The sequence below is a fragment of the Microcaecilia unicolor genome, chromosome 4 (assembly GCF_901765095.1).
Source record: "Microcaecilia unicolor chromosome 4, aMicUni1.1, whole genome shotgun sequence".
Classification (NCBI taxonomy): Eukaryota; Metazoa; Chordata; class Amphibia; order Gymnophiona; family Siphonopidae; genus Microcaecilia; species Microcaecilia unicolor.
In genome coordinates, this window is record NC_044034.1 from 58,057,726 (window position 1) to 58,071,934 (window position 14,209).

Sequence of the window (14,209 nt, forward strand, 5' to 3'; positions counted from 1 at the left end):
TGATTTAAAAAAAAAAATAAAAAACCTTTAATGCACAAAATTCACACTAGTCAGAACAATTCATATCACTGGTCATAAAAAAGTCAGTGCAGTGCAGTTCAATGGTCCCTGAAACATTTAATAACTTCTACGCAGTGAATTATATTTTTAAGTCCCACTGGATAAGCAGTTTATTGTAACTTGCAAGCTGTAGTTCCAAGTTGAACTGTCTAAAAACCAAAGGACTGCCTTCAGTTAAAATAATGGTGACAATGACCAATGTTTGGCTTTACTTTGCCATTTCAGGGCTGCTTTAATTATGTCACATGGTGGCTAGAATGCTAAACAAATTGTCATATCAGTTAGTACATTTATTGGAACCAAGAAACTGATAGTATAATCATTGCACTATATATACTTACAGCAATCAGCTTTGTACACTGTCCTCTCTGCTGTACATCTATAATCATCAGCTCCCCAATTTTTTGAAATGGCTCAAACTCCCATGTGATCCTCACCAGCGAACCCTACGGAGGTCCAGCCTTCACATCGTATAAAGAAATGGCCCAATCATTACCTGTAAAGTGTCTTTTATTTTAAAACTTAGGGGCCCTTTTACTACCTGGCTGTAGGGCTACTGCCAGGTTTGCACACAGGAAATTGGCCCTACCACCAGTGGCGTAGCCAGACTTCGGCAGGAGGGGAGTCCAGAGCCCGAGGTGAGGGGGCACATTTTAGCCCCCCCTGGTGCCACCGACCCCCCACCGCCACCAACCCTCCCCCGCCGTCAGACAGAAACAGAAGCCTTGCAGATCAGCAACGCGGCCACACCGGAGAAGAGGACTTCGGCTGGTGGGGGTTGGGGACCCTCGCCAGCAAAGGAACCCAACAGTGGCGGCGGGGAAGGGTTGGCGGCGGGAGGGGGGGTCGAAGGGGTTGGCGGCAGAGGGGGCCAGGGCCAAATCTACAGGGGCCCATGCCCCCGTAGCCCCACATAGCTACACCCCTGCCTGCCACAAGGCTTGCTCAGCAGTTTCCAGTGCCAAGAAATTTTTTTTAATTTTCTACTGCCTGGCCCTCACCTCCTCCTAAATAGGAGGCAGTAAGGGTTCCCCCAGCAAATGGCCACGCACCAATGTGTTTCATAGCTCATGGCCATATACTGGCTCTTTCAAGAAAATTACTTTTACCCGCGGTGGCATCAGCATGCAGGATTGCTGCACACTGACACCACCATAGGCCACATTTTGCCGCTGTTTGGTATAAACACCCCTTAAAGATTAAGATCATTGCATATATGGTTAGGTGAGAGATATTGCTAATAGTTTTCAGCGAGTTCCTTTAGATGCTCAGTTTATTGCACAGTGAAAAATAAAAGTCCAAACAATTACAGGAAATCCTTGTAGTGTATGTACTGGCAAGCTTGGAATTATGCTAAAATGTGCTCTGGTATGACACATATGATATGAGCCTATTTTGAAAGTTAATTCTCTCTTTAAGCCTGTAGGCTGTTTCATTATTGACATCATCTTACCATCTGTGAGAACAGCTTGCTTAATAGCAGCAATTTGAGACAGCAGAACACTTTAGACCCTATCAATACACCTGTTAAATATCTGACTGTAAAAAGCAAAGGTCCTCCTCAGATTAATTTGTGAATTCCTTATGAAAAATAATCTTCTATTTTCATTCAAATTACCTGCTTTGCTCCCCAGTAATATTCCAGCCTTGCTAATCTATGACAAATGACTTTACCCATGGCTAAAATTCTCAGAATAATAATAGAGAAAACTGCAGGCAAAGGTGTTCATGCTGCGTGAACAGCAAACGGATTGGTATCCAAGTGATTCGTAAATAAAATATGGGAGGTAGAGTGATTAGTTTTTGAAGGACATATTTAGACATACCCTTTCTGAATGTCTAAGGTCAGTTTTAAGGACAAACCAAATTCTGGCCCTTTCCCATCTTTCCCCTTCAACCCCCTCCTCCCCCCCCCCCCCCCCCCCAAAAAAAAGAAAGTCTAGCACAATTGCAAGTCTGGTGGGAACAGTTCTTTTCTAAGCAGTTGCAGAATATTTAAGATACACTTAAACGTTGTAAAGAGTATGTAGGACAGCCCCAAAGGAACCCTGGATAGGCCAGAATACCCCCGTTATAGGCAGGCATTCCCCAGGAAAAAAACGAAATAAAGAACTACAACTCCCAGCATGCCCCAAGGGAGACCGGGATAAGAGAAACTATGTGCATTCCCAGGAGGCTCCAGAGGAGGGCCGCAGGGGAAGGAATAAGGCTGATTCTCCAACCTGGTGGAAGAGGTGGTGGAACAGGTGGGTGGAGAAAGAAGAGCCACCAAGAGCTTTAATGAAAGAAAGGGTGAGCAGCTGGGGGAAGGGCGGGCGAGGAGAATATGGATTGGGCTCCTGAGGAGAGAGAGGCAGAGAGTGAGCCTTGCCCTATGGAGTTGACTGAACCGGAGAAACACCCTGGAACAGCCGATGGACTTTTCAGCTCTGGCTCAGCGGAAAGCCAAGGACGTAGCGGGGCCAAGCCGGGTCGTGCGGGAGGAGGTCAGGTAGGAGTATGACTGACCAAGAGGGTGGACCCTAGCTTTGAGCCCGCGCAAAGCCATTACTGTGTGTTTTTGGAAAGCCTGGCTAAATTGAGCTATATTTTTGAAAGCTTGGCTAGAACTGAACTGTGTTTTTTTGAAAGCCTGGCTAAATTGAGCTGTGTTTTTGAAAGCTTGGCTAGACCTGAACTGTGGGTTGAAAGGCTGGCTAAACTGAGCTGTGTTTTGAAAGCTTGGGCCTAAAATTGAACTGTGTTTTTTTTTTAGCCTAGCTGGACTGAGCTATGTTTTTGAAGCTTGGCTAGAACTGAACTGTATTTGGAAAGCCTGGCCAAATTGAGCTGTATTTTGAAAGCTTTGCTAGACCTGAACTGTATTTTGAAAGCCTGACTAAACTGAGCTGTATTTTGGAAAGCTTGGCTAGAACTGAGCTGTATTTTGGAAAGCTTGGCTAGAACTGAACTGTATTTTGAAAGCCTGATTAAACTGAGCTGTGTTTTTTTTCAAGCTTGGCTAGAACTGAACTGTGTTTTGAAAGCCTAGCTGGACTGAGCTGTGTGTTTGTAAAGTTTGACTAAAGGTGAACTGGGGTTTTGGAAAAACCCGCTACACTGAACAGGGTATTTGTTTTCTTTCTGTTTTTTTATTTATGTGCTGCTACTCTCCCCCAGGAGGGAGGGAGAGGCAGCAGCTGTGGAAGCCGGGACTGGCAAACTAACCGGCTTGAGAAAGGTGAATGATAACTGGGCTTTGTTTTGTGTTTTGGTGCCACATCTGAGGGAAGGAGGGAAACCCCTTTCTAGGCAATAAAAAGCTTCATTGTTCTGAGGAAAGAAGGGAGCAGTACTGGAAGGTGTTCTTCAGATGGTGGAGAGCTGCAACCGCTGAGAAAAGAGGGTCCACTTTACAAATGGTGTCAGGAGTGGGATCGCTTCGCGGACCTGTCGCTCGAGGAGGCCAAGACCAGCAGGACAGAAAAGCCCGACGGAGGGGCCAACGCTGAGAAAGGCGCAGACCCGTCTGGGGTTCCGGTAAGCGGGGCCTAGATTGGGGGAAATAAAGGGATCCTAGTAGAAGGGGAAAACATAAGTAGTGAAACCGCACTTGGAGGTGTCCTCTGTTTTTTTCCCCACCAGGAGTCGCTGTTCCGGAGCAAGGATGGACCCCAAGGAGATCTTCGCGTGGATGACGATGCAGTTCCAGAAACAGCAAGAACTGATGGGGAAGATGGTGGAAGACTCCTTGACGGCGGCATGAGAGCAGCAACAACCGGTGCTGAATATGCTCCAGGACTTTTTCCAGCGAGGGATCGAGGCTCCCAGGGGCGGTGGAGCCGGAGCAGCTGGACAAGGGCCAGGAGGAAGCGGTGCGGTAGGCCCTTTATCCCTGAACTCACTTACTTGGGGAAAGTTGTCTGAGCAGGATAATGTAGATGATTTCCTGACCGCCTTCGAGAGGGTGGCAGTGGCCGCAGGGTGGCCACAAGAGCAGTGGGCCATGCGGTTAGTGCCTTCATTATCTGGGGAGGCTCTAGGAGCCTTTAGAGACTTGGCTCCTGGGGACGCTGCTAACTATGGGAGGTTGCGAGAGGCCATTAAAGACCGGTATGGACTGAGTACCCAGGCTTATAGGCGTAAATTTAGGTCCACTAAATGGGAAAAGGGGGAACCCCCTAAAGCGCTGGCCACTAGACTGATGGACTTGGTAAAAAAATGGTTGGAACCTGATCGCCACACCACGGGAGAGATTCTTCAAGAATTAGTAGTGGAGCAGTTCCTGCAGGGCCTTCCCAGGGAGATTCGGGCAGGACTGGTCCAAAGGGGCTGTAAGACGGTGGAGGCCGTGACAGCCGGGTTGGAGTGTTATTTGGAAGCCCAACATTGGGGAGGACCCGACCTGGAGGGTGGGAAACCCCGACCGGGGGGGGGGGGGGGGCTGGGGTTCCAAAAGTTCCCTCTTTAAGACCGATCCCCAGGGGGGGAAACCAGATCACGGATGGGATGGTAAAAAGCCCGTAGTGCCCGCAGGCCCTGGGAAAAAGGCCCCCTCGTATGAAGGAAAACTCTGTTATAAGTGTGGGAAGACTGGGCACTTCCGGAGGGATTGCCCAGGTCGAGAGGGATGGACCTCGCAGGTTGCCCAAGGGTTTAGGCCTCGGTATACTGCGAAGGTGGAGGTTGAGGGGTTACCGATTGTAGCCATGTTAGACTCCGGGGCAGACCAGTCCATGATCTCCAGGAGGTTATGGGAACAAATAAGAAAGAGGAGGACAGGAGGTAAGGATACCTATGAGGGAGCAGTGGCTATTCAATGTATACATGGGGCCAGTACTCGTTATACCCTCCATAGGGTTCACGTGAAGGGGCCTACAGGGGAGATAGAGATAGCCGTTGCCGTTCTGCCCAGACTGCCACAGGAGATGATTTGGGAAGGGACTGGCCCCCCTTTACCGAGTGTATTAGTGAAAAAAGAGTGTTGGTCACTACCCGCTCTCAGGCTCGGCGAGACCCTGAGGTTGAGGAAGAGGGAATAGGAAGTATTTTTCCTTTTCAAGGGGAGGTTTTAGGGGAGCCGGGAAAAGAGAGAAAGGGGAAAGCTTTAAAAAAAAAGGAGCAGAGGGGCAGACAGGAGGCCTTGGAGCAAGCAAGAAAAGAAAGTTATCTGCCAGTGGCCCCGAAAGAATTGAGCGAGCAGTTTCCCCAGTTTCATAGGGAGCAGGCCACGGACCCTACTTTAGAATATGCCTGGGAACGGGCCCGACAAGGGGAGGGCCAGGAAGCCCCGGGGTTCCTGATAGAGGGGGACATTCTATATCGCAGGGTACCCAATTGGGAGAACTCTGGAGCGGGGAGACAGTTAGTAGTCCCCCAAGCTTCCGTCCCTAGTAGTACGGCTCGCGCATGATCACCCTTTGGGGGGCATAAGGGCTCCCAAGCTACCCTGACTCAGATATTGGGCCGGTTTTATTGGCCAGGAGTTTATGGGGAGGTGGAGAGGTATTGCAAGTCCTGCCCCAACTGTCAGAAGGTGGCAGACCGGCTACCGCCTAAGGCCCCGTTAAAACCCCTTGCTAGAGTGGAACAACCGGGGAGGAGAGTAGCCATGGATATTATTGGCCCAGTAACAAATCTCAGAGAGGCTTCCTCTACGTTTTAGTGTTATGGATATGGCCACTAGGTACCCTGGGCCATTCCTTTGAGAAGTATATCAGCGAAGGTCATTGCAGGGAACTGATAAAATCTTTTGTGAGGTGGGATTCCCCCAAGAAGTTTTGACCAACAGGGGGTCCAACTTTATGTCAAGTACCTTTGGCAAGTGTGGGAGGCTTTTGGGATACAACATATCCGTACAGCGGCCTACCATCCTCAAACTAATGGGATGGTGGAACGTTTTAATAGAACTTTAAAGGGTATGTTAAAAAAAGCGTTAGGCGAGGATAGGACGGGTTGGGACCAACTGTTACCCTTCGTGCTATATGCCTACAGGGAGAAAGTGCAAGACTCATTAGGAGTTGCGCCTTATGAATTGATGTTTGGACGGAGGCCAGGGGCATTTTAGATATTTACAGGAACACTGGGTACCCCCGGACACCTCCGATCAGTCAGTTGGTCGAATACCTACAGGATCTGAGGACCAGATTAGATAAGTTACAGGATATTCCCAGGATATGCTTGAAACAGAGCCAAAATCGTCAAAAGGAATATTATGATAAGGGTACTCGTGAGAGGGAGTTTGTAATAGGAGATAGGGTCCTTATCCTAATCTCGGAGGATCCTCATAAGTTTGCCTCTAGGTGGAAGGGTCCCTGGGTGGTGAGGAGGAGACTTGGGGCCTCTTACATATGATGGTGGCGAACGAAAAGGGGCGGGTCCAAACCTTCCATGTTAACCTGATGAAGCCCTGGGTAGCAAGGGTAGGCTTTCAGACCCGGGGAGAGGAAAAGGAGGGAGAAGAGTTGGGACGCAAATAAGAGATATTTTCAAGCCCGGTGAACCAGGGTTAATCCCACGGTTGACACAAGTACAAAAAAAAGAGATAGGAAGGCTCCTGAAAGGGTTTGATGATGTGTTGACGGCCTGCCCGGGAAATACTCACCTAGTGGAGCATGACATCATAACGGAAAGGGGTAAAGTAGTTCGGCAAAAGCCATATAGGCTGTCCCCCATGAAAAGGAGGGAGGTGATAAAACAGGTCCAGGAAATGTTAGACTTCGGGGTGATCGAAGAGTCAAATAGCCCCTGGTCGAGCCCAGTGGTGTTAGTACCAAAACCCGAAGGGGAGTGGAGATTCTGCATAGATTTCCGCCAGCTTAATAATATCTCGCAAGCAGATGCATATCCTATGCCCTATATTGAGGAGCTGGTGGACAGGCTAGGATCTGCACAATATCTCACCACCCTGGACTTGACAAAAGGGTACTGGCAGATTCCCCTTACGTCAGGGGCACAAGCTAAGACCGCCTTTAGTACGCCCATAGGCCTGTATCAGTTCAAAAGATTGCCCTTTGGCCTTAATTCAGCAGCTGCAAGCTGCCAGAGGTTACTGGACAGGGTTCTCCGACCACATCAGGCATATGCCGCCGCCTATATGGATGATGTGGTAATACATAGTGGAGACTGGAACACCCATTTAAACCAGGTAGAGGCAGTGCTGCAGGCTTTTAGGGAGGCAGGTCTCACCCTGAACCCAAAAAAATGTTATTTTGCGCAGTACAGGGTGAAGTATTTAGGGTATAATGTGGGAAGGGGAGAGGTCCAGCCCTTATTGAATAAGGTTAAAAGCATCCAAGAGTTTCCCAGGCCGAACACCAAGAAACAATTGCGTAGATTCCTGGGGATGGTAGGGTATTACCGCAGATTCATCCCGCATTTTTCCGCAATGGCCACTCCCTTAACTGACATGCTGAGAGGGAAGAATCCGGACCACTTGAGGTGGGGAGGGGAGGAGTTGAGGGCATTTGAACAGATGCAGAGGGCCCTGTGCCAGGAACCTGTGCTGCAGGCAGTTGATTTTGAAAAGCCCTTTATCCTTCAAACAGATGCTTCAGGGAGGGGGTTAGGCGCAGTGCTGTCCCAAGAGCATGCCGGGGAGGAACACCCGGTGCTTTATTTAAGCCGGAAGCTCCTGCCTCATGAGGAACATTACTCCACCATAGAAAAGGAGTGTTTAGCCATACGATGGGCAGTGCAGGAGTGTAGTGTTTATTAGAAGGGAGAAAATTTAAGTTGGTAACGGACCATGCTCCCCTGAAATGGTTGAATGTAATGAAGAATAATAATGGGAGACTAATGCGTTGGTACTTAGCATTGCAGCCTTTCCAATATGCTGTGGAGCATCGTCCCGGGCGATGTTTAGGAAATGTTGATGCTCTGTCCCGGGTGGAGGAGGAGGAGGAAAAGGAATGTGGGGGTGGAAATTTAAGGGGGGGGGGTATGTAAAGAGTATGTAGGACAGGCCCCAAAGGAACCCTGGGATAGGCCAGAATACCCCCGTTATAGGCAGGCATTCCCCAGGAAAAAAACTAGAAATAAAGAACTACAACTCCCAGCATGCCCCAAGGGAGACCGGGGATAAGAGAAACTATGTGCATTCCCAGGAGTCTCCAGAGGAGGGCCGCAGGGGAAGGAATAAGGCTGATTCTCCAACCTGGTGGAAGAGGTGGTGGGACAGGTGGGTGGAGAAAGAAGAGCCACCAAAGAGCTTTAATGAAAGAAAGGGTGAGCAGCTGGGGGAAGGGCGGGGCGAGGAGAATATGGATTGGGCTCCTGAGGAGAGAGAGGCAGAGAGTGAGCCTTGCCCTATGGAGTTGACTGAACCGGAGAACACCCTGGAACAGCCGATGGACTTTTCCGCTCTGGCTCAGCGAAAGCCAAGGACGTAGCGGGGCCAAGCCGGGTCATGCGGGAGGAGGTCAGGTAGGAGTATGACTGACCAAGAGGGTGGGACCCTAGGCTTTGAGCCCGCGCAAAGCCATTACTGTGTGTTTTTGGAAAGCCTGGCTAAATTGAGCTATATTTTTGAAAGCTTGGCTAGAACTGAACTGTGTTTTTTGGAAAGCCTGGCTAAATTGAGCTGTGTTTTTGAAAGCTTGGCTAGACCTGAACTGTGGGTTGAAAGCCTGGCTAAACTGAGCTGTGTTTTGAAAGCTTGGGCCTAAAATTGAACTGTGGTTTTTTTTTAGCCTAGCTGGACTGAGCTATGTTTTTGAAGCTTGGCTAGAACTGAACTGTATTTGGAAAGCCTGGCCAAATTGAGCTGTATTTTGAAAGCTTGGCTAGACCTGAACTGTATTTTGAAAGCCTGACTAAACTGAGCTGTATTTTGGAAAGCTTGGCTAGAACTGAACTGTATTTTGAAAGCCTGATTAAACTGAGCTGTGTGTTTTTCAAGCTTGGCTAGAACTGAACTGTGTTTTGAAAGCGTGCCAGGTGCCCTTGACCTGGATTGGCCACTGTCGGTGACAGGATGCTGGGCTAGATGGACCTTTGGTCTTTCCCAGTATGGCACTACTTATATACTTATGTACTGAGCTGTGTGTTTGTAAAGTTTGACTAAAGGTGAACTGGGGTTTTGGAAAAACCCGCTACACTGAACAGGGTATTTGTTTTCTTTCTGTTTTTTTATTTATGTGCTGCTACTCTCCCCCAGGAGGGAGGGAGAGGCAGCAGCTGTGGAAGCCGGGACTGGCAAACTAACCGGCTTGAGAAAGGTGAATGATAACTGGGCTTTGTTTTGTGTTTTGGTGCCACATCTGAGGGAAGGAGGGAAACCCCTTTCTAGGCAATAAAAAGCTTCATTGTTCTGAGGAAAGAAGGGAGCAGTACTGGAAGGTGTTCTTCAGGTGGTGGAGAGCTGCAACCGCTGAGAAAAGAGGGTCCACTTTACAACGTATACCTTTGGCAGGAAACCTTTGAACCATTATTGTCTGCAAGTTCAAACATACTGGGTTTCTCCTTTATTCAAGTTTTACAAGGTTTGGATAAAGATGAAGGGGCATGAACAATGACGACTATAAACCTTGCCCATGATCCAAAGATTTTCCCATAGATGGATTTAGTGGAGGGAGTAGCCTAGTGGTTAGAGCAGCAGTCATAACATACAGAGGTGGCCAGTTCAGTTCCCACTGCTGGGCAAGTCACTTAACCCTCCATTGCCTCAGGTACAAAATTAGATTGTGAGCCCTCCAGGAACAGAGAAATACCCCATATACCTGAATGTAACTCACCTTGAGCTACTACTGAAAAAGGTGTGAGCAGCAAACTAAATAAATAAATAGAACCAGTGACTGTGCATTTTTAATGTTGGTGCCTAAATTGTGGAATGAGCTTCCTGATGACTTTTCAGAAGCAACTGAGGACCAGCTTTTTTTTTTTCTATCAGAACCTTCTCTTAACAAATTGTATGGTATGAATTGATGAGCCAGCAGCAATGGGGCAAATAAGCTGGGGTGGCAGCATTGGTAGAAGTAGTTGGGATTTTTTTCTAATTAAGGAGGTGATTGATCAATTTATTTATTGCATTTGTATCTCACATTTTCCCACTGTATGGCAGGTTCAATTTAGAACCTAATCCTATACATGTCACCTAATAAATCAGTGCCGAAGGAAAACACGCTTAGGCGTATTCTGTAAATTGCGCCTAAAGTTAGGCATAGTTTACAGAATAAGCCTAAATCAGTCCATATGGCTAGAATTAAGGCGCAGGTGTAAATGCCTACACCTAACTTTAGGCATAGAGAGGGTTATTCTATAACACTGTGCATAAAATTTTGGAATACCCACAACCCACCCATGCTCCTTCCATAGCCACGCTGCATTTTGGGAGCCATGCGGTTGAATGTACGCAGACTACATTATAAAATACGCTTAGCGAGTAGTGTGCATAAATTCTAATTAGTGCTAATTGGTTGCTAGCATCCAATTAATGGCACTGATTGGCTCGTTATCAAATTAAGTTACACATACAAATCAGAACACGCCCAGATTTGCAGGCGTAACTCAAGGCACCATATACAGAATCCGGAGGATATCGTAGAAATTTTTTCTTTTGTCATGCATAATCCCCTGCTAACTTCTTGTTTAGACCTGAGGTTTGTAGGAATGCTTAAAGTGGCACTTTTGCTCACCTCTCGGCCATTGAAAACCATCCCCTTTTGACAAAAGTTTGAGATGTGGAGCATGTCTCCTTAATCAGAAGTGCAGGCTTACAAAAGTCATCAGACGTACCTATGCAATATCACATCTTAGACAAATATGTAATGCTGCTTATATTTATTTGCTGCATTTATATCCCACATTTTTCCACATATTTGCAGGCTCAATGTGGCTTACAATATAAAACAACAACAATCACATTGATGGGATAAGGAAATCAGAATATAAAGTGCATGAGAAAATCATGGCAATCATATTAACAGAATGACAATTTCAGCCTTATTGCAGTTAAGGTGCATAAGAGAATTATGCATAATGAGAAGTGGGTAAATAGATAAAACATAACATAATAACAGGACAAGATATAATGTTCAATAATTAGGGTGTAAGTTAGAATAAACGAATTTGAAAAGTTTCATTAATCTTGTGAAGTTTAGGTGCCGGTTTTTATGGGGGATCTTTTTTGTACGTTTTTTTGAACAAATAAGTCTTCAGTAATTTCCAGAAGGTCATCAGGTCATCTATTGTTCTCAAGGTGGTCGGTAATTCATTACATATGTACAAACCCCTTAGTGATGCCGCTCTGTTTTTGAATGTGCTCTTATTTTTTAAATTTTATTTTCATTATTGAAAGAAGGAACCAAAAACATACTCCAACGTACAATACAAATTAGTAAAAACAGTTCCCCTTTCACATTTTATACATATTTATTTATTTTGCACATTTATACCCCACGTTTTTCCCAGTTTTGCAGGCTCAAAGTGGCTTACAATGTACTGATAGGCTATCGCCAGATCAGTGGTGATATGGTTACAATTAAATTAGATAGAAGAACCAGGGAAATAAGAAATTTCTAACCCCCCCTTCTCCCCCCACCGACCTCACAAACTACAAAGCAACATATGTGGGATAACCCATGTTCATCCTTCACGGTAACCCCTGCCGAAAACACTTCCCCCAGGAACTTAGCCCCTGTGAATTGTATACCACCTCACACCCTATCCCAAACCCAACCCCCCACCGAAAACACCAGGACCAGGCCTCACAAATTTAACAGATAACTCTGAGCTCTATGAGGGAGAATCTCCCACACAGGATGCCAAGTCTGCTGAAAACTCCTCCAGATTTTTGCAGAATCCTTCCTTGCATTCAAGTGTCTCTCCAGTTTTAGAAATCGATACATTTCATTTCTCCACTCAGTCAAAGATGGCACCTGAGATTGCCTTCAGTTTCTCAACATACACTTTTGAGCCAAAACATGTGTTGTTTTATAAAGTGGCTTCTCCTGTGTACCACCACCAGCTATCAGTGCTTCGTTCGCAGCACTATATATAGTTGCCACAATCACCGTGTACCACAGGGATCTCCGCTTTCCCCGATACTTTTTAACCTCATGATGATTCCCCTGGGTAGGTTGCTAGCTAAGCTTGGACTTAATCCCTTCATCTACGCTGACGACGTCACTATATTTATCCCCTTTAAATCCAATTTATCCAAAATCTCAGATAAAATTAATACTGGCATGACCACACTCACCTCTTGGGCTAACGCCTTCAAGATGAAATTTAACAAAGAGAAAACACAATGTCTAGTCCTTTCATCCCAATACTCTTCACCTCTCCCGGTTGCTCTTAGCACCCCAGATGTTAAACTATCCATATCAGATAGCCTGAAAATACTTTGGAGTAACAACTGATTACCATCTATCATTTGAAAACCATGCTAAATCCGTCACTAAAAAAATGTTTAACATGATGTGGATTATGAAAAGATTAAGATCTTATCTTCCCTTGAACACGTTCCGGAACTTAGTACAATCCACAGTACTTATACACGCAGACTACTGCAACAGTGTTTTCCTAGGATGCAAGACCCTAATCATCAAGAGGCTTCAGACTACCCAAAACACGGCAGCCAGACTTATCTTCGGCAAGTCAAGATTCGACAGTGCAACACCTCTTAGAGGCTTCATTGGCTTCCCATCAGAGAAAGAATAAATTTTAAAACCTATACTATGATTCACAGGATTATATATGGAGAATCCCCCAATTACATGAACAACCTTATTGACCTCCCAGCCAGGAACAGATCATCGTCGTCTCATACCCATCTTAACTTACACCTTCCCAATTGCAAAGGTATTAAATATAAGACCTTCTATGCATCCCGTTTCCCCTTCTTGGGCAGCCAGCTTTGGAATGCTTTGCCAAGATCCATCCGAACAATCAATGACCATCTACCCTTCAGGAAAATGCTGAAGACCCATCTCTTCAAGACAGCTTACCCACCTGACCCTACTTAACTTTAAACTCTTCCTCCTAATTTCAGTCCTGATGATCATTATACTTCAGACTATATTTCCCAATCTCCTTATCTTATCCTATCCATCCTTTGCCCTTTATCTTTTCCTCTCCATCCTCCCTCTCTTCTTCCCTCCCAATCCCTTTTCCTTATCCTACCCTTTGTTTGCCCCGACATGCTCAATTCACTTATTCCTCAAAACCCCACTCTCACTACGTTTACTACAGCTTATAATATTCTCTTTAAAGACTTTGTGATTGTAATTGTAATTATTTACTAGGTAAGTCGCATTAAGCCTGCAATGTGTGGGAAAGCCGGGGTACAAATGTAATAAATAAATAAAATGCTAGTGTTGATAAATGTCTATTTTCCTTTCTAGATGACCACTACAAAGTACATGCTTTATATTTGCTTTTATATCACAATTGATTTGTATATTGTATGTTCAAAGACACTGTTAATTTGATATTTTACTTAGTGAGAACCTCCAGATAGTGTGTTTATTTTTATTCTGCCATATGCACACTTCAAAGTTCAGTAAAGCATACATGGAGGCGTATTTTCAAAGCACTAAGACTTACGAATTTTCTTGAAAGTAACCTATGGAACTTTGTAAGTGCTTTGAAAATAAGCCCCATAATCATCAGCTAGAACAAACAAATAAGGGCATCATCTATGTGCATTATTTTACACTTTGAGCCTGGTGAAACTATTACCTGCAGTCCATCTTCATTCCACTGTAATCCTACATACAAAATACTTGCTTAAAAAATAATGCTTAGAGCTGCTTCCGGAATATTGACACCACCTGAATCATCCTCAACTGTGTTAATAATTTATTCCGCTCTATAAAGCCCGCGACTGAGAAAGCATGGCTCTGAGTTTACAACAAGTGACACTGTTTAACAGATGGGTGCAATTGTGTCCAGCAGACCTTAATGTGTGCAAATCTATAAATTTGCAAGAGTATATTGATATACTGTGGTGCTTCCCCACTCACCACCCGTTGAATGACAGTCAACAATTTGTCAATCTTAATAAATGAATTCAGTGGGTTATGAATGTAAGGACCCCTTTTACTAGCACTTAGAATGTTCTAATGGAGTTAGCACATAGCAATTGCACACGCTAATGCTTTATAATGCAAGCAAAGTACCAGTAAAACAGATCCTAAAGATATCACATTCTCTGATTTCTTTTTATAAA